The sequence below is a fragment of the Amblyomma maculatum genome, chromosome 1 (assembly GCF_055883805.1).
Source record: "Amblyomma maculatum isolate TAMU_Amacu chromosome 1, ASM5588380v1, whole genome shotgun sequence".
Lineage (NCBI taxonomy): Eukaryota > Metazoa > Arthropoda > Arachnida > Ixodida > Ixodidae > Amblyomma > Amblyomma maculatum.
In genome coordinates this window covers 48,916,769-48,937,202 of record NC_139344.1, presented here as the reverse complement: position 1 = coordinate 48,937,202, position 20,434 = coordinate 48,916,769, and the positions used below count along the sequence as shown (strand labels likewise).

The 20,434-nt window shown below is 51.7% G+C and overlaps 1 protein-coding gene and 1 pseudogene across 3 annotated transcripts in view; one reads left to right on the top strand and one right to left on the bottom strand.

The window, feature by feature from the left end:
* LOC146202319 (plasmolipin-like) overlaps positions 1–20,434 on the top strand; it is a 64,292-nt gene that overhangs the window by 4,840 nt on the left and 39,018 nt on the right. The gene's annotated exons all lie outside the window — the stretch shown is intronic.
* LOC146202320 (microtubule-associated protein RP/EB family member 1-like) lies at positions 10,451–11,057 on the bottom strand (annotated as a pseudogene).

Sequence of the window (20,434 nt, the reverse complement as noted above, 5' to 3'; positions counted from 1 at the left end):
GTCGTGAGCAACTCGACGCTTTGTCGGGTTCTCCAAGAACGCCACTCGTGGTTGACTATCGTAACACGTACCCTTAACCCACCCTATGTACCGTTCCTGCCCCCAAGCCTTCGCGACCTTCTCGAAGAAAAAAAAAAAATAGGGGGACACTCAAGTTCAACATTGTGATCTACCAGGGTATGGGAGAGGACAGCGTGATCCGAGGTTTGAATCTTGGATTACGCGAGAAGGCGACATTACAACCTCACCCTCCCATTTCACAGGCGAAGGCAGAGTTGGTGTCATGACGTCACATAACTCGACGACCAATCAGCGCACGACCATATCACCTGCCAACCAGCACCTGCCAGAGCCTTGCACGCGATTTTTCTCGCTCAACGCCGACGCCGGGTAAAGGATTCGATATCCGGTAAAAAAAAAAATTAAATACGAGGGACTTCAGCGACTAAGTAGTGAAAGGCGGAAGCCTGAGTGCTGCATGCTGCAACGCAACTGGCACTGATTAGTAATTAAAAATTAATATTTACGTAGGTATATCATTGATTAACATGGCCATATAAGGCACGCATTCGCGCATTCTGTGGTGGTGCTCTGTGATTGGTCAAACCTCTATGACGTCATCCCGCCTCGGCCAATCAGAACGCCGCAAAAGCGGGACACATTTTGTCCACGACAGCATGAGTCATTAAAGGCTTTCGCCTTAAAAAAGGCGGAGGAAAAGGGGGGAGGGGTAGATCTGATCGCTGCATCAGCCTCTCAGGAGATGTGCGTTGTATAAAAAAAGTTCCCGTTGATTCTCATTTAATTCGGCCTGAATAACAGGGAGAACACAGCGGGACGATCGTCCGGCAGTTGCCATTGCCGATCCGCTGCCCCGAGAGGCCAAACGGAGGAGCGCAACAGGCACCCGGCTGATCCGGTATGCGTTTGCGCTAGTACGTCTCGCTGTGAAAAAAAAAGAAAAAAAAAAAAAAGCGTTGACTCTGCACGCGTCAAACCCGCACGCGTTTGCAAGTAGGGCAGTTTTCCTTGAGTTCTCTCTCGTATGCATAGCTCCCAAGAGCGAACCTTGCACCAGATATTTTCCTGGTTTTAAACGAAACCTGTAGATGCGAGTTCGTTGTCCTTTTTTTTTTTTTTTCTTTTCAAAATCTGTCCGTGCTCTTAGGAGCGGCACGCAACACCGGCGCTCTGCCCGCTGCCATGGCTACGGCGCTGCACGAGCACTGTTCCAAAGGAAACTCGACCGACAACTAAATGTTTATTGACGGGGCAAATATCGCACTAAGGGCCGACAGAAAAATAAACGCACGCATCATGCGCTTACACGCTTGTCCTAATGCCGTCGAAACCCTCCGGCAAGTGTCACTGTGCTACTTTTGAGAAGTTGTGCTCTTTTCGCAACCTCTACAAAAGATGGTGCGCTCACAAGGATATCGGGCGGTAGTGCTATCAGCCCCTATATTATTTGCTTGCCATGCAGTTAGTCGCAGCTACTCCGCCTGAGTGCAGGATTTCTGTGTGAGCGCACTGTCTTTCTGAAGCCGTTGAGACAAGAGCAAAACGAAAGTAGCGCAGTGACACTTGCCAAAAGGCTTTGGCGGCATTGTGATAAGCGTGTAAGCGCATGATACCACGTTGGTGCCAAGTGTGGTATACCGTCTGTTGCAAAAGTTTACAAGCCACCGCGTCATTAGCGTGACACGGTGGACTATGAACTTTTGCAACAGATAGTGCATATCCCGGTTGCCTCTCGAGCAAACAGAAAATATTGTCTCTCGACACTGTTTTGGTGTCTTCATAGGTGTAACGTCGGCGTCCTGCTACGACCACCTTACCAAACTAACGGTGCTGGTGCTTCATGCTTCATCTGCATTCTGGAGCTTCCGTGGGCGTGCAGAGCGAATCCATACATTCAGCAAACATCTCCAGTGGTGCGCAGCCCATCAGAAGGCTGTTGGGCGGCGGAAAACGCTTTCGCTACGTCGGGGATGCTCGATTTCCCATACTACGCGGGCTCTCCTCTCCCCTTTTACCGTGCTTGCGTACGCTCCGGCTGCGCCTGCACTCGGTCGTCTGTGGACGCGCCAGGCTGCGCGAGGTGGGCGGCTGTTCCTTCTCGCGTCTGCAGGCGGCGGCGGCGCCGGCCTCCGTTGCCCTTGATAACCACCATACCCGCGGTCGAACAACGCAGCGCGGGCGTCGGCCCTGTGCTAGGGGTGTTTGCTAGGGGCGCTGCGCCTGCTCGATGGCATAGCGCGTTCTTGCCGTTCCTCGCCCCGTGCGCCTAGGACATGATAGCCAGTGCCGAGCCGTCGACGCGACTAATGAACGTTTCCAGAGCTCGTGAAATGCATCATTGGTCTATGGGCACGTTCATGTGCTGTATTAAAACATGCCACACTTGACAGCTTCCCTTTAAAAAAAAAAAAAAAAAACCGCCCTGGTTTTGCAATTCCCAGTCTCATTCGCGGAGTTAGTTTGCGCCACCACGAGCAGCTTCCATGGTGTCGTGCAGGGATGCTTATGCGCTTTAGTCCGCAGTACGGCCGCCTCTGTGTCCCTGCGTCGTTCGAGAGTGCCGGTCAGATGTTTCACTGCTTGGAAGCTTGTATATGTAGCTCCGGGAGTTCGCCAGCACGCCGCGTATGTCTGACTGATACATTTGGCCTCACCCCCGTGACTGCCGGCGAATTCCCAAGCACCACCAGGGACGTTCTTTGTGCACGCGCCGTGACTAAGTCTGACCGAATCTTCGCGCATTCCCGGAATGCGGTTTTCGCGTTACGGGATATCGCATGCTGCTTTCCTTGGGACTCGGCTGACTGCTGCCTCGGAAGGAGCTTTCGAGTCCCTCACCAGCGCCTGTCGTTGCCGCTGGTGCACACATCGCATAAAGGAGGCTATATGAAATCGCACGAAGCGACGTTTTCAGCGTTGCTCTGTTACCGCCGTCTCGTCGTTCGGCCAAGGGCAGTATATTTAAGCTATTATCCAGTTTCTTGCACTGAACAGCATAAGTACACGACAAAACACCGATGAAAATTCTTGTAACGCAGCGCAGGGGTGCGCTACTACACTGCGATGCAGACTTGCACTGGAAGAAGTGACCTTCGAAAATTAACAATGTCTAGCCATTCTAGTCAAGCTTTTACTGAACTGTCTCGATGCGTTCCTATGTATGCGCGGATCATACGAGGCGAGCGTCTGGAGGCTATTCCGTTCTTCGCTCAAACCGGCTGGGGAAATAAACTTCACTCAAAAAAAAAAAAAAAGAAAGAAAAAAAGAAAAGAAAACCAGAACGGAAGTTGAGTACCTCAAAGCATTTTGCGATTGGCTGCCTCGTGAGCTGCTTCCGGGCGACGGGCGAAACTTTCTAAAAACTCGGAGCCTGAGCGACAGCGACGAGCGGCAATGCTTTGGCGGCCCTCAGCCCGCTGTCGCGCGGCGTGTCGCCGAGTGCTGCAACGAACAAGGCCAGCTCCTTCCATGTGGAAGCAGAATGGAAAATCTTTCGCGTTCCGAGTTTCGATGCACCCTGAGCCCTCCGCCGCTATTTATTTGCATGGTGTGATTTTGTCAGGCGAAATTTCGTTACCTCCGCTTAACGCTGCGATGAAAATGCGTAGGGGCACCACTGTGCTCGCCCGTCAATCTCAATCTCTCGCCGCGCTTTTTCTCCGAGCCCAGAACAGGTTGCTTTCGTGTGTGCCATCGTTTCTGCGCCACTACGTCTGTGTACAGTTTGCCTCACTGAAACAGTCGCCCCGATGTTTGGTCCTATTTTTTTTTTTTCTTTGCGAGTGTGAAATAATGCGAGTCGTCGGAGGAGTGTGCGTGCACTTGCGAGGACTCTGCCGTGATCCGCGCAGTCGTCCTCCTCTTTTGAAACGACTGAATCCGAGTGCCGGCGGCGTTCCAGAAGCCTTGTCGAATGCAGAAGCGGCTGAATGGCTGTCCTTCGCCCTGGGGCCCCTAATTGGCAGCGCGTGCCTGACCTTTGGAAGAGCTCTTTTGACGCATTTTGCGCCGTGTCGCTCGAAATTTTCAAAAAAGTTCCAGCCCGCCGCGCGCGCTCGAACGCTGCAGCGCGAATTCTCTTTCCAGAGGTTATGCGGGTGGAAGCACGCGCTCATCCGATCGATAGCGTCAGCGCGCGGCCTGGCTTTTAGCGATGTGCCTTTTGTCATAACTCCCTGAGAAGGGAGGAAGGAAGGGGTGGGGACAGGGCGCGCGCGAGGGGAAGCGAGTTCCCCCAGCGCCCTGCTTTCTTTCCGGCTGGAGAGGCGACCATGAGACGACGTCCATCTGCTAGGGCTGCGGGCGCTCTGTTCGTTCTTGGCATACGCGCAGCGGGGCTTCGGGAAGCAAGCGGTCGCACGCGTCGCGATCACATTCATGCCACCGAGAAGTCTTCTTTAATCGATGCGCGGCCAACGCCAACGTTTTGCGGCCGCCCGGATAAGTCCGCTTTGCGGCGCCTCTGGCTTTTCCGATGTGGTTAAGCAACGCGATAGTTGGGTTGGTTGGTTTAAGTGCGCACTGAAAATATAGCACGAAGGGACGACGCAGACGAGCGCCGTCTGTCTGTTCGACGAAGCGGTTGTGAAATGTGTGGCGCAAAGCGCGGTTGATCCATCGCGAGGTCCCGCCCAATTTGAAAGTACTAGCTGTCGCCACTCTGTTGCCATTTCTGTCTAAGGGTAGCTTAGGACAGCCTGGCTGCGTGCGTATTCCTACTGCAAAAGACTAAATGTCGCGCACGATCACAACAGAGGTTTTCCTTTTGTTTTTTCTTTAGTGTAGCTTGCGCCTATATTCGGTATTTGTATCGATTTCGTTGCTCTTCGTTTGTTTCGCTCGTGTCCTTGTACGTCAACTGAAAAGTGTTGCTGCCACGGCCTGAAAGGCCTCGTTGTGATAGCCGCAGAGAAGGTCGAAAACCCGGAAACTAAAAGATTGCTTTTTATTATTTTTTTTTTTTTTTTCTGGCGCGCGAGTTAACTGCGGGAGTTCTATTGTCGGCAAATCTCTCCTAAGCAAATCGTCGCTTGTTGAGTATTCTGATTACGTTTCTCGGGTCTGTTGACGAGCTCCAACCACGGCATCCGTGAATTCGGTTTCTATTTGCTGCGTATAAGCTCTTGTCATGACGTTACCGCGGTAGCAGTTTTGTTGCGGCGCTCGGCCAGCCTCGGCGGAGCGGCGTCCTCTCGAGCGCGAGGTCGCGGATTCGATTCCAAGTTGGCTGCGTCCTAATGGAGACGAAGTAATGGAGCTGCACACACACACACACACACACACACACACACACACACACACACACACACACACACACACACACACACACACACACACACACACACACGCGCGCGCGCGCGGACGGACGGACGGACGGACGGACGGACGGACGGACGGACGGACGGACGGACACACAACGTGTGTGTGTGTGTGTGTTTGGTTTGGTTTGTTGGGTTTAACGTCCCAAAGCAACTGAGGCTATGAGAGACGCCCCAGTGGAGGACTCCAGAAATTTCGACCACCTGGGGTTCTTTAAATATATATATATTAGGGGCAGGCATATCGTAATGGGCCCCACCGCTGCTGTGGTGCAATGGTTAGGACGCTCGACGGTTGTGGCCGCGGATGCGGGGTCGAATCTCGGCCGCTTTTCGATGGAGGCGAAATGCAAGGTGCCCGTGTACTGTACCATGTCGGTGCACGTTAAACATCCACAGGTGGTCGAAATTTCCGGAGCCCTCCACTACGGTGCCTCTTATAGGAGACGGCAAGTTGGAGGGACTCTTCTTCAGTGGATGCAGATGGACTGCTGACTATATTTGAGGGGTGCATGCGGGTGGTCTAAAATAATCCTGAGCATGCACTTGTCATTTCTCATAGCTTGGGTATGTATAGCTCGGAAAGCACATGCGGACGGTTCTTTATTTTAATTTTTTTTTTCTTACGTTACTGGTCAGGTATGCGTTAACTCCATGGGATTTCGATTTGATTCTGCTATAATAGTAAATGACGCCGCTCAGCGAATAGCATCTTTGGCCGTGCTTGCGAGGGATAGTGCCTCGGAACGAGTACGCTGTTTTGTCGGCGGGCGAGGCAGTTTCGTCCCTCAGGCGAACGTTCGGCTCTTATCGCAGTAGCGTTTGCAGGGGAGCGTTCGAGAAGGTACTTCCTCGCAAATAAAGCCAGCCAGTGTAGAAGTATATTTTGGCCGGACGCGATAAGGGCGAAGCGTTGTTGGCACTCGTATCCTGGGTACACAAGAGACTGTTTGATTACTCACAATTAATCGAACTCGTTGTCCTTTACAGATAAGTTTAGGAAGGAGGGAGTAAACATGTTTTTTTATTTGCTTTTTCTTGCCTTTTCAAGGGCTCATGGAGTGGGGGGAGGGGGGGGGGGGATGAGAGGGTGGCGTCTTCGACAGAAGCCCTCCTGGGTTTGTAGCACAGAGTATAAACTTTGGCGCCAACCAAGTACCTTCAAAACGAAATTTCAACGCTTCTGTGCCAACTCGTAAGGGCGAAAATCATTGCACGAAGTCTGTCTGTCTGCTTGGGTTTCTAACATAGCGAACGCTCAGGCACCAACCACGCAGGGGGCTGTGTAAAACGAAGTCCGAGCGTTTCCGGATGAGCTCGTCCCGAAATATTGAGGATTCCGTTTTAACAATCTGGTTGGTGCCGATTTACTGAACGCAAATGTTTACGAGGAATGGCAAGACGCAGTTTGTCACTTCTCGGCGGAAACTGCGCCGTGACGGAAGTGGAGGAGGGGAATGCGATACGAGTCGGAAGAGGAGAGCGAATTTTCGCCACCTGAGGTTCCTTATTCGTCTAGCACACGGGTATTTTTGCATTTCCTCTCCATCAGAGCGGGGCGGTCGCGAAGCTCATACCGACAAGTTTTTCTTTTTCTTTTTTTTTTTTTCATTTTGGCCTTTCTGGTATGAAAGCGACGCCTATTGAAGCGGTTTCCGAGGTGATAATTAGAGTATCTGGCCTTTCCAGCGATTCTAGCGATATCGTTAGTCGCGAGGGTCTTCTCGCTCTCCAGCGCTGGGGCGCCCACGAGATAGCGCACACTGGCCGTTCGCTGCGACTACCGGTGACCGCACGCGGGCGCACCGCCGCAACGAGCCGCAGTGCGCGGGTTGTTTGAGGTCAGGGTCCGACTCGTCTGATTGGTGGAAACGCCGGAACATGATGCTGCCACCTCTTCCGGTTCCGTAGTGGCAACACCCGGTTCCGGCGTTTCGACCAATCAGATGACTCGAGATCACGTGAGATAGCGACACTTTCGATAACGACGCAAACTCTGAATACGGGCCCTGGTGCACGTGGCGCGCTGGAGGAGACAGAGGAAGAGGGACATAGGGTTGGGTATTGGGGCGAAGAGGAGCTCTCGGAAGAGGAGTTCTAATCAGGACAAGGATATGGAAACAATTTCTTGCGGGTGCCGTTTCTTCGCGTACCATGTTCAGGAGGGCAGCTGGTTCCGCTGCCTTCCTGCAGTACGCCCGCTACGCATCGGGTGCTGGTCTTGTGGATAGAGAGTAGAACTTTTTATTTACACCAGCGGATGAAGGAGCTCCGGCCCTCCGAGGGCCCCGCCTCAGACGCAGGCCGGCAGACGTTGTTAGCCGGCGGCGTCCCAGGCCAGCTGGATGGTGGCTAGCTGGAACCCAGGGTCCGAGCAGCGCAGCACGGTCACCCAGAGTTGCGGCGTCTGATTTAGGCCCTTCTCGGAAGAAAAGGGGCAGTCCTGAATTATGTGTCCGAGGCGAAAGTTTCAGCATCCGCCTCGGTGTCTGCAACCCAAAACGGGATTGCAGACATATCTTCGACCTGTGCAATAACCTGATATTTTGTGCAGAGCTGATTCGACAAGCTGTAAACATTTTTTTTTTTTTTTCGCATTTACCAGAATGACGATGCCAAGGGTTTTTCAGGATCAGTGCATGACATCGAAATCTTTTTGTCTTCTCGCAATACTACGGGCACTCACACTTACGTGCTGTCTATACACTGTGTCCGCCCTCAAATGTTCCTTCTCGTGCTGTTTTCCTCGGTTGCCTATACGTATGGTTTTGCGTGCTGTGCATCTGTGGGCTCCGTTCGTCGCTGGCACCACGAGTGTCCGTTCGCCCGCTAGCCGACAAGACGAAATTTTCACGATGGCGAGAAGTAATGTCGCTATAAAAATCGGCGACTTTTACGAAAACCTCAAGGCCGACATCGCGCTTTCGGTGCCAATCGGTGCAGCCTTCCTATGCGTGTAGCACACACCGAAGTGGCACCAGTGTGCGGCTCTGCTGACATTTTTCTGGAGATGCCAGCCTGCTAATCAGTTTTGCTGGCAGGATGCTCCTGACGAGGGTAGGCACCGCGTAAAATTCTAGGGTAGGCACCGCATGTAGGCACCGCGTAAAATTCCCATTTGTGTACAAGTTCCGGGCCTTGAAGGACGCGTGGTCTTCGCATTTCGCAACGCGCTGCAGCCAACAGAAGAGAATGGATGGGGCATGCTAGGAAGGAACAGCCGAGCAGCTTACTTTGCATGCGCATTTACCGCTTATTACCTATCGGTGGCAAAGCGTGGAGGCCGTGTTCCCCTTCATATTGCTTCTATCTGTAGCCAGGCTGAGTACCCGACGCGAACTTGACTCAAAAATAAAAAAGAAGTTGAAAGGTACTGACACCAACCAATAATTTATTTTCAACCGAACTCGGTCCCTTCTTCAGGGGTGACTGTGGTATATACTACGGTAATGATTCAGCCGAGTTGTAAAGGTGCTCCTTGCTTCTTTTTTTTTTTTTTTTAACGTCAGTATCAGTGCGCCCGGCAAGTGCATCAGTTTCTCTCTCTTTCTTTTTTTCTTTTTTTTTTTTGTCATTCCGCCCCTTCCTTTCCTTTATTGTCGCGCGGTTCAGTAACTTAATCGTCTCCAAATTGGCTCTCGCTGGCGCTTCTGTTCCGCGGGGAAAAGGGTTGCGTTGTCGTCTACATCGAGCCAGTCTCCAGTCCCGAGCCCGACTGAGCGGCTGGCTGCATGGGGCGCGCACTTCCGGAATTGCGCCTTATCATAGCCTTCTACTACTGGGGGCTTCGGCGCTGCTGCTTTTTTTTTTTTTTTTCTTCTTTTCTGCCGTTGAAGTATACTCTAAGAAAGTTCGCGTTCTGTACTTCCCTTTGACGTGGTACGTCGCAGTGCGGATGCAAATTGCAAAAACCGTCCTTCACGGGGTCGCAACCGCGTGGAATGCCTTTTTCTTTCTTTTTTTTTTTGCGTTGTGTTTATCTTCTTTTTTATTTTTTCGCGCCGACGAAAAAGCTTGGAATACCGCCCGCGCTCTTGCGTCACCGCTCGCTTTGCGACGACGAACTGGCGAAAGAACGTTGGCTGCTTCTATCGGCGACGTTCCTCGTAATAAGCCGTTATCGGAGCAGCACATGGTTTGTGGAACCCGCGGCTGTTGTGTCGCCCTCTTGTCGGTTTGGTCGCAGCTAATTAGCCCGAGCAAACAGAAATGAATGCTCGCGTGCACGGGGTCCTCAGGTTTGCCTGCTGAATCGTGCGCGAAATTGGATTGATGTTCATGTGCAATTCTTGTTTTCTTCGTTGTGGTTGGTGGCTATCTCAGGCGTATCTCGCCTGCCGGCGCTATATGGAATAGATGAAAGGCTTTGCACGCGCAGTACCGGTACTGCATCTTTGGCTGCAGCAGCGCTGGATTTTATCTGTTGTGTTGTGGGGGAAAAAGAACGGCCGAGCCATTATTTTTTCCCTAATACTGCAGAACATATTTCAGCGCGGGGGGAAAAATATGTCGATAAGTCTCAAAGGGTCGCAAAACAGTTGGCAAGACAAATAAATAAAGAAAACCCTAGCAGCGGGGTTGCCACTGTGCAAAACGATATTCAGCGATTAACTTGGGTATTTTCATTTGTCTTTATATTGAGGTGAAACGACTTGCCATATGCGTTATTTATAACACTCGTTTCAGCTTTCCACACGTACTCGTTTACTTGTTTTTCGAATAGCACTCCTCTCCGGTTCGCCGTTCTGTCTCACTTTTTGCTTCTCTGCAGTGCAAGTTAGGCAGGGAAGGGAAGAAACCCTGCCTTTGTCACTGTGCAGTAGCGTGTATTGTTCGGAGTGTGAGGGCATTGGGGTGAAAGGGGGGGGGGGGGGTTGGATGACGTAGCGCATTCTCCGCGGGATGGGGGAAAAAGCCAGTCCCAGTCATTTTCCGTTCTATAGCGTTCCCAGTAGAACCACAAAATGTCCGCGAGTTTTGGGGTTGCTCATTCCTCTCCGTACTCTGCTCCATCTACGGTTATCGCCCTAGGCTACTCTAGATCACTCTAGAGAGACTCCGGATGGTTCGGATATTTCCCCTCATAGCCACCTTGCTACCACACAGACTATCACTGCGACCCTAAATCCATGGGGCAGGCCAGGTAGAAGTTTCGCTCCTCCAGCCCTTCCACAGTCGTATTCAACTTAGTAATGTGGTTTGCGAGCTCCTACAACCTGTGAGAGTCTTCTGCACCTGTCTTACCCGTTATCCGCGTCGCTGCTCCGGTCGGCTTGGACACTGGCATTTCGCGTGTCATCGGCTTGATGGCATACACTGGCCTTGATACGCAGCTTTGTGGTTGTTGGCAAAGCGCGAGGTTGAAACAGACATGGCCGTGCTGATGACCAAGGTACCTTCTCACCTCAATTGGGTCGTTCTTGCGTCCGTCATAGTCGGCATTAAAGTGGGCTCATCCACGTCCACTTTCTTGAAAGATGCCCGGAGAAGCTTGAAGCGTTGAAGGTTTGTATTCAGTTTTTTCAAGGTTACAGAACCAGTAAAGGACATACGTATGAACTGGCAATTTATGCAGCTCCTGAACAGAGCACCTCGATCTTTATGTAGTTTAAGCGCTAGCAGTCGTTGACGCAATGGAGCACCTCATGGCGATTCAGGTGCTATGAGGTGGCGTTGGCGGCATGCACACTGACATACAAGGGTCCCTGCTCTCCCATGATGGCGGCACACGTTCACGTTGTTCCCGAGACCGGCGCTGCCACATAACGCAAAGCAATGCGATTATTGTCGGCAGCTCCCCTATGCGTTGATGATGGTGATGGGGCTCTTCCATTTGCATCGGGCGATCAGAATGAATATGTCCTAGCCTACACATCAGTTACACGGAGGGAGAGAGAGAGAGATAGACAGAGCGAGGGAGAGACGGACACACACACACACACACACACACACACAGAGAATGACACACACACAAAGATTGACAGAAAGTCGGACACACCACACACAGAGAGACGGATACAGAGAGACGGATACAGAGAGACGGATGCAGAGAGAGAGACGGATGCAGAGAGAGAGACGGATGCAGAGAGAGAGAGACGGATGCAGAGAGAGAGACGGACACAGAGAGAGAGACGGACACAGAGAGAGAGACGGACACAGAGAGAGAGACGGACACAGAGAGAGAGACGGACACAGAGAGAGAGACGGACACAGAGAGAGAGACGGACACAGAGAGAGAGAGAGACGGACACAGAGAGAGAGAGACGGACACAGAGAGAGAGAGAGAGACGGACACAGAGAGAGAGAGAGAGACGGACACAGAGAGAGAGAGAGAGACGGACACAGAGAGAGAGAGAGAGACGGACACAGAGAGAGAGAGAGAGAGACGGACACAGAGAGAGAGAGAGAGACGGACACAGAGAGAGAGAGAGAGACGGACACAGAGAGAGAGAGAGAGACGGACACAGAGAGAGAGAGAGACGGACACAGAGAGAGAGAGACGGACACAGAGAGAGAGAGAGACGGACACAGAGAGAGAGAGACGGACACAGAGAGAGAGAGACGGACACAGAGAGAGAGAGAGACGGACACAGAGAGAGAGAGAGAGACGGACACAGAGAGAGAGAGAGAGAGACGGACACACAGAGAGAGAGAGAGAGAGACGGACACAGAGAGAGAGAGAGAGAGAGACGGACACAGAGAGAGGGACGGACACAGAGAGAGGGACGGACACAGGGAGAGGGACGGACACAGGGAGAGGGACGGACACAGGGAGAGGGACGGACACAGGGAGAGGGACGGACACAGGGAGAGGGACGGACACAGGGAGAGGGACGGACACAGAGAGAGGGACGGACACAGGGAGAGGGACGGACACAGAGAGAGGGACGGACACAGAGAGAGGGACGGACACTGAGTGAGAGGGACGGACACTGAGTGAGAGGGACGGACACTGAGTGAGAGGGACGGACACTGAGTGAGAGGGACGGACACTGAGTGAGAGGGACGGACACTGAGTGAGAGGGACGGACACTGAGTGAGAGGGACGGACACTGAGTGAGAGGGACGGACACTGAGTGAGAGGGACGGACACTGAGTGAGAGGGACGGACACTGAGTGAGAGGGACGGACACTGAGTGAGAGGGACGGACACTGAGTGAGAGGGACGGACACTGAGTGAGAGGGACGGACACTGAGTGAGAGGGACGGACACTGAGTGAGAGGGACGGACACTGAGTGAGAGGGACGGACACTGAGTGAGAGGGACGGACACTGAGTGAGAGGGACGGACACTGAGTGAGAGGGACGGACACTGAGTGAGAGGGACGGACACTGAGTGAGAGGGACGGACACTGAGTGAGAGGGACGGACACTGAGTGAGAGGGACGGACACTGAGTGAGAGGGACGGACACTGAGTGAGAGGGACGGACACTGAGTGAGAGGGACGGACACTGAGTGAGAGGGACGGACACTGAGTGAGAGGGACGGACACTGAGTGAGAGGGACGGACACTGAGTGAGAGGGACGGACACTGAGTGAGAGGGACGGACACTGAGTGAGAGGGACGGACACTGAGTGAGAGGGACGGACACTGAGAGGGAGGGACGGACACTGAGAGAAAGGGACACTGAGAGGGAGGGACACTGAGAGGGAGGGACACTGAGAGGGAGAGCAAATGAGGCTGTTCGTCCTGTAGCGAGCTCACAGTCCCACATTGCGTACCGCTGTTGTCGCGAGGGCTTTTTTGATCTGGCTACGGATTCTAATACTCTTGCGCCGCCGCCACCACAACATGCAACTACAACTACGAAAATACAACAATCAACGAGCTGCGCGCGGGAAACATTGAGCTGTTGCAAAAAAAATGGTCCAGAGGGGAGAGTTGTGTAGGCGAAGAGAACTCCGACAGAACACGGGTTGTGTTCACCGCAATCGGCGTATCGATCGTTTCCGTACAGAAAAGAGCGGATAAAAGTATAAGTAAATGAAAACTGCTTTAGGTAAGGATTTAAGGTCTTCAAAGCATCGCACAACAACTGCGCAAACTTTAGCTCTTTCATAGCCTCCTTTATGCAGTCTATGGCTCTTTCGAGTCATTTGGCGTGTGCTCGCAACTGTATTTCACATTGCAGGAAGCAGGCTCACTTCTCGTACATTTCTTGCTTGCAGCAGCGCAAGTGACGTCGGCTGATGCTGCCGTAGCGTGCCATCTTGATAGGCTCGCAAATGCACTCTGAGTACCTTAGGAATGGGACGCATGGAAAAATGTTCTCGCTACTTCTTCCCGTTTCTTCTCTCCGTGGGAAGTAGTTGATAAGGACGCTGAAAAGCAGGGCTTTAAGTCAGCTCAAATTGGCAGGTCTCGTTCACTTTCAATGATTGCCGGTTAACGTTTGGGACCACAGAAAAAAAGAAAAAAAAATCATCTGGTAGCGGAGACGTCGATTTTATGTGAACCGCTTGAAGATACCTATAATCGGCTCATTCGTGTGTCATGTGTTGTACAGCGCTGCAGGTAACGACACACAAGTCTGTGAGAGTCTACGCTAAGTAATAGCAACTTCTGTTCGTTTTTAGGTGCTGCGCTTGAGAAAATGCTGGAGAAACTGCATCCCGTTTCAGCTTTCATTTCGGTCAGCACGCAAACTTAATGAATTGGTATCAGTGTGGTCCTGCCCATAAGTAAGGCCATTGCCAAGAGCTGCACCATACACTTGGAAATGTGCAAATGTGTGTTTGCACATCCGTAGAAAATTCCTAAGATGTATAATTCGAGCTAAGATTTACCGCTATATACCTACATGAAAAATGTGTTTCTTAGAAAACATTGAGAGGTGCGGACATACTGACTCCAAGGAAGCAATCAGCACGAGCAACATATATTAGAAAGTGCAGGTTTATGAGCCACAGCGGGCAATGTCACTGATCGGCAGAGAAAGACACTTCAAGGAACATAGCTGATACAAACAGGAACACTGAGAGAACCATGCGATTGTAATGGAGACCCATAAGTGACTCTTAATTGGCAAAATGCAGTATAACGAAAATCCTGGCGTATGTCACAGACGATAAGTTTGCACGGCGCTCATCTCGTACGGCTGGATTTTTTTTTCTTTTTGCGGGACAAACTTGACGCGCAGGTTGCCATGCACCAATATACGCGCCTTCGTCTGCTCGCAATCAGCACTTTGCAATGTATTCTCTTCTGTTTCTGTACTCGAAAGCGCAACGCTTCATAATTTGCAGTTCATACGTGTTGTGCATGTTTCAACTACGTCTGAATAAAACTACACCAAACGCCGGACAGCCGACACGTCGGCTCAGTTGCTGTAATGAGTGGACCATCCATGCCAGCGCCGCACCACGTGATTGTAATTTGTAATTGGCCTTTAAGCGGCGCGATGACTAATAGCTAGAAAACAGCTGCGGTACGTTCAGAGTTCTAGTGACTATAAAACCCAATTAGCGGAACAAATGCTGTCCGAGAGCCCTTAAAGTCCCACAGTCCACCCTCCGGTCGAAAATATTTTCTTCCCCGGTGACTGTGAGACTTCGCCCCTAGAACGCAAGGCCGCAAAATGTTTTTTGAAAAGAGTAACTAATAATGCAGTTACAGCCACCGCAATCACCCGATTCTGTCATGCTTCTCTCCTTCCGTTCCCTCGCAAAGGTTTTTCACTCTCCTGTCCGAGGTCGTCTAGCCTCCGCAAGACAAATTCCCCTTCCTCCTCCGCGTTTTGCGGGAGGTGGGGCGTGGCACTTTGCAAGCGCGAAAAAAAAAAAAAAAACGGCCGAGGGAGCGCGCGCCGCTGGATTCAGTCTGGCCGTGGCGAGGGAAAAGCGCGCAGCGAGCGGTAGACACCCATGCTTCTCCCGTCAGTCAGCGAGACGGACCAATGGACGTCGTTCGCGGTACGTACGTCATTACTGTGGCCCGTCGGGCCAGCACAGGAAACGGGGAAGCTGGCTTCCCAAAGGAGAGCATGAGAGAGCTTTGAATTGTATTTTCGATGCTTTGCGGCGCGCGTGTCACTGTAGCATTTTTTCACAGACTATCTCCGGTACCTGATCGAAACACTGGGCTCCTTTGCTTAAAATGGCCTTCCCTGGACAGTGGCCCTTTAAAGGAGCTCCGAAACTCTTCTTAACCACATTGTTTTGCCTCTTGGTTACGTAGATTGAGTTATAATAACACTATTGCCGGTGGTCGTTTTGTAATTTGCTCGAGAAAATGAGCTGGAGCCTCTGACGGTGCCCGCAGTCGCGACAGTAACCGAGGCATGGAGGAAGGAAAGCTCCGTGTAATCTCCCTGTTGTCTAGCCGTATTCTACGGCGGCGCTCAACAAGGACGGGCGGAGCAACCACGCGGCGGCGTTGGCGTCCGTAGTGCCGCAGTGCGGGCTGCGTGTGTGGCAGGCGGTTTGACGTCCGCTTGCTCAGTCGGCTTTTGTGCGCCCGTGACCTAGAGCAGAGCGAGTTTCTCGGAGGTGGCATTGTGGGCGCTTGCACTGACCCCATGACGCTGACTGATGACATTTCTGACATTCGCTGACGAGTGGGTTGTCGTCGATTCGCAGATAGGAAGAAGGGTCGCGCTCGTCGCGAGCAGAAGATCGCGGTGGCCCGATACAAGAAAGAGTGGCAATTGCCAGTCTTTTTGTCGCGGTGGCGTTTGTGGTTAGGCGATTGACCAATCTTCTCGGTCTTGGGCCGCGTGGAAGGTGGGCTGTGCAATGTCAGCCGCGTTAAGGAACACCGGCTGGTCTAAATTGATCCGGAGCCCTCCACTGCGGCGCCTCTCATAGTGCGTCTGTCCCTTCGGGACGTTGAACTGCACATTTGCAATGCCTTCTCTGTTTTCGTTTTAAATTGATGTTTAATACATGGATACAGTCGGCGGTATCCCGTAGCAGTAGCTGCTCTTGATTTCGCGTGTTCAAATTCGCTCGCAAATGCGGAAGCTTAGGCTATAATTGGTCGCTCGTATTGGACAGCCAAGTATTATGCGAAAAAAAAAAGGGGGGGGGGGGGGCATTTAAACCCCGCCTTTGAGGGTTTGACTCGACAGTGTTAACGGCTGCCGTCTGGGGCTCCCCTTGCGGATCCTCGTTCGCTTAATCGCTAATTTTCCAGTCGGCCTGGCTGGAAAATGCTGCTGTCGACATTTCGCACGCATTCTACGGTCCCGCGGGTACAGGCATACGATGCCTTAATGCCATGACTGCCTTCGGCGGTTTCGCTTCACACACAGTGCACCTTGCCCACATTCCAAGCTTCAATTAAACCAACACACGCCCACACACACGTACACGTACACAGCCCCATCGTACTTCAGCAAAGCTTCCGGAGTCCTCCACTACGGCGTCTCTCATATTCCGACTCGCTTTAGGACGGTACCCCACAAACCAAACCCAAGCACTTTTCAGAGAGACAAGGATATTACTGCTGATGTACGTGAGGTCAGGCTTCAGGACACCGCACAGTACACAGGAACGATGCTCTCTACCACAAACGAAATACCACCTCCGCGGCCAGGATCAAACTCTGGCATCTCGGCTCTCTTGTGGAGCGCCCTAACCACTGAGGCACCGCGGCCATTGAGTTCCTTACACTACCTAGAGGGAAAGCTCTACCTAGAGGGAAAGCTGAGGGCGCTGCACTTCAGCCACCATGGGCGCGCTAAGAATCATGGGCCGGTGTGCTACTTGTTGCGGGACAGTCGGTTTTTCTCGGATGCATAAAGTGGCGTTACTATGATGTTTCTTTTTCATCATCATCATCATCTGAAGGTGCGTACATAGACCGCGAAAGCCATAGTAGCGAAGGCGCAAAAGCAGACGTCGCCAATAAATGGTTTCTGTTTCCCGAAATGCCACTAAAAACTTCCTTAAGTGATTGCACAACCAAAAATAATTCCAAAACGTTTTTTTTTTTTTTTAAGTGCTCCTATTAAGTGCGAAATATTGGTATTTGTGCTGTTCAAAACTAAGCCAATAGGAGAAAGAGCCATCGCTTATATTGGATAGATCTCACACTGATATGCTGTTTCTCTCCCTTTTCGAAATTTTATAGTCACAGTATTGAATGATAGGACATTGTTTACGGTAGAACAACGTTTATCTTAGTATTAGTTTTGGCCAACAGTTGTAGTTCTGCACTCGGTAGCTCTCCGGCCCATGATGCTTTGAGTGCCCATGGTGGCTGAACTGGTCGTCTGGAAATCCATGTAAACTTCCATAGATGGCTGCAGAGCTTTCCGTCTAGGTAAGAGTAAGAAACTCTATGACCGCGGCAGAGTAAAAAATAAATAGGTGAGTCAATAAACCTTTAATTTTTTTTTCCCTCTCTCTCGGCGGAACGACCCGATTTGTACATCACTGTACAATAGAGTCAAAATCCGGACATCGGCCCTCTGTGTACGGTCCTAAACCCGACCTTGGCCTGGACTTTCGGGTCGGCCCGAGCCCGGGCATTTCAATTTAATAAAGTACATTAATTAAACGGAGAGAGAACGAGACTGTTTAACCGTTTTTCGAAGTAATGGCGTTTTATAGGCGCTCAACAAGACTTCCGCTGCCGTCGCGCAGTCGGAGTTCGGACAGCGCACCCCGCATATGCTGAACCACGGCCGGACTCAAGCGGCCGCTCGACTCCGGCCACAGCCGAACGAAGAGCAGACGGGTCACGTTTATGGCGGGGAGGAACATCCGCGCCCCGATTATTTTGCTTGCGCGCCTCCACTGAGCAGCTGAATCGGAAGAGAAACACGGGTGGCGCCAACAGCGGAGGGCCACCCCCTCCCCCACCCCAACAAGTGGCTCGAGCAAGTGGCCGCGGCGGCAGGTGCGCGCTCCTCCGTCTGGGCCGCCAGCCGGCGGCGTGCGGGTGTTGCCCTGGAAGCCGGCCAGGTCCTCTGCCGGCGCCTCTCGTCCATGCTCGGCTGCTCACGGTCTCGGCGAAACGAGCACGGGATAAATAAACCCGACCGGAGTCCTCGCTGCTCGGCTGGCGTGCCGTCGGCGATTAGGTTCCCGTGCTTTGGCGGACGAGAGAGGGTGGGACGCTGCCGCGGTTGCGCTCAGCAGCCCCTCGCGCGGTGTATTTTTACCCGCGTTTTAGCCGCGTTAAATGGATTAGCGGCTATGTGAAGGATCATTCTCTCTCGGCCCGAATTTAATGTGCGGAGTGCTCGTAGTTTGCGACGTGGGGACTAGCGTGCAAGCCATAACTGAGGCTAATGCTGGTGAAACATTTGTTTCTCTTTCCGCCATCCGTGCTTTTCGTCTTCTTCTTCTTTCATTTTTTTTTTCTTTTTTTTTTTTTTTTTTGAGCTGTGGCTGAGAATGCTGATACGATTTGATCACAAGGGTTGCTTCCTCACTCAGACGTAGTACGTGTCTTGTGCGGCAGTGCACCGCTGCGGATGCTTTCACATGTAACGTCACTGGGTGCAGTAGTTTAGGGGCACTATTAACAATGTGACCATTTGGGCTAGTTGGCAGTTGGTGCGAATATAACATATTGAACCAGCGAAAGACCAGCGCTGTCACGTGTGCTTCTTTTCTTGTGCTTCTGTGTCTTTCGCTGGTTCAGTATATCTTAGGGGCACTATTTCCTGCCCACCTTTGTTTGGAGTGAGCGATAATAGCTATGTAGTCTGTGCGCTTGTGAGGTTGGTGGGGAAAGCTATCCTTCATTTATGGACGGCTGTTGGTAATAGCTACATCACTTTTTGGAATTTCGAAAACTCGATTTACCCACGATGCTACCGCTCAAATATTGGCCGCCGTGTGCCCCTTTCTAAAAGCGCGCGCGGCGACGCGACGTCCATCACCACGTGGCACTCCGTGGAGCGTGCCTCGTGGCCTTCTATACGATGCTCGCCAAAGCTCTCTTCTCATTGCGTGACAGCGGTGGCAGTGCAATGTGAAGCCATCGGGCACCTTAGTGACCGACGTCGCTTCGCGGTGCGCCGAGGACGCGCGCTTTTCAAAAAGGGGCGCGGCCGGACGGCGAAAATTTGTTACGCCGTGGCGCCAAGAGTAATTGTATTTTCGAAACGATAAAAAGTGATGTCGCTGTTACTATAACGGCCGGATGCAAATTTCTTGATTCATCCGGGCGCCTTAGTGGAGCAGTGTGGTGATGGGACATAGTATGATGGGACGTGCACTGGCATCGCCTAGTACACGGGCTCCTAATTGCGTTTCGCCTCCACCAAAACGCGGCCGTACTTGCAGCCAAATCAAACCCGCGTTCTCAAGCTGAGTAGCCGAGAACTCCAACCTAGTGATTTTCCGAAGGTGCCCCTTAAAATTCTAACTTTTGTTTTTTTTTTTTTACTCTGACGTTGTCAAAAATTATTTTCGCTTCTCCTGTACATATATTATGTTAAGGCATGAAAAGGAAAGAAAAATAAAGAGCCTCTGCCCGTGCCACATAGTATAACGGGCTTCTCCTGTACAGTCAAGCCCCCCTAGAAATTTAAACACCCCCTTTTAATCTCTATGCCTGGGGAACACATAGCTGCTATAACCACTAATTAGTGGTTATAGCAGCTATGTGTTCCCCAGGCATAGAGATTAAAAGGGGGTGTTTAAATTTCTATTAGTGGTTATAGCAGCTATGTGTTCCCCAGGCATAGAGATTAAAAGGGGGTGTTTAAATTTCTAGGTTGGGCTTGACTGTACAGGAGAAGCCCGTTATACTATGTGGCACGGCCCCGGCATGGTGGCTTAAGCCACCACGCCGGGGCCGTTGGTTAAAGCTATTATTAATTAGTTGCATTTTCTCAATTAACATGGTTCAATTAATTGTTTTCTAGGGTCCACCATTGCTGGCATTACAATGCCACAGGCACCATCTCTACATTTTAGACAGAATGGAGGGATAACACTGAGGCGAACCTAAGCAAACTTTGGAGAAAATTCCATCCCCCTGGTGCCTTTATGAGTGCAGCAGATGGGTCAACAACAGTATCTTTAGAATGCGCTACACCAGTTATTGTGCATGCTTGGCCCATACAGCTCATGATAGCGTCGGTATGAAAACAGATGTGCGTCACAGCAACCTAGTTAGCCCAAGAGCTTGCT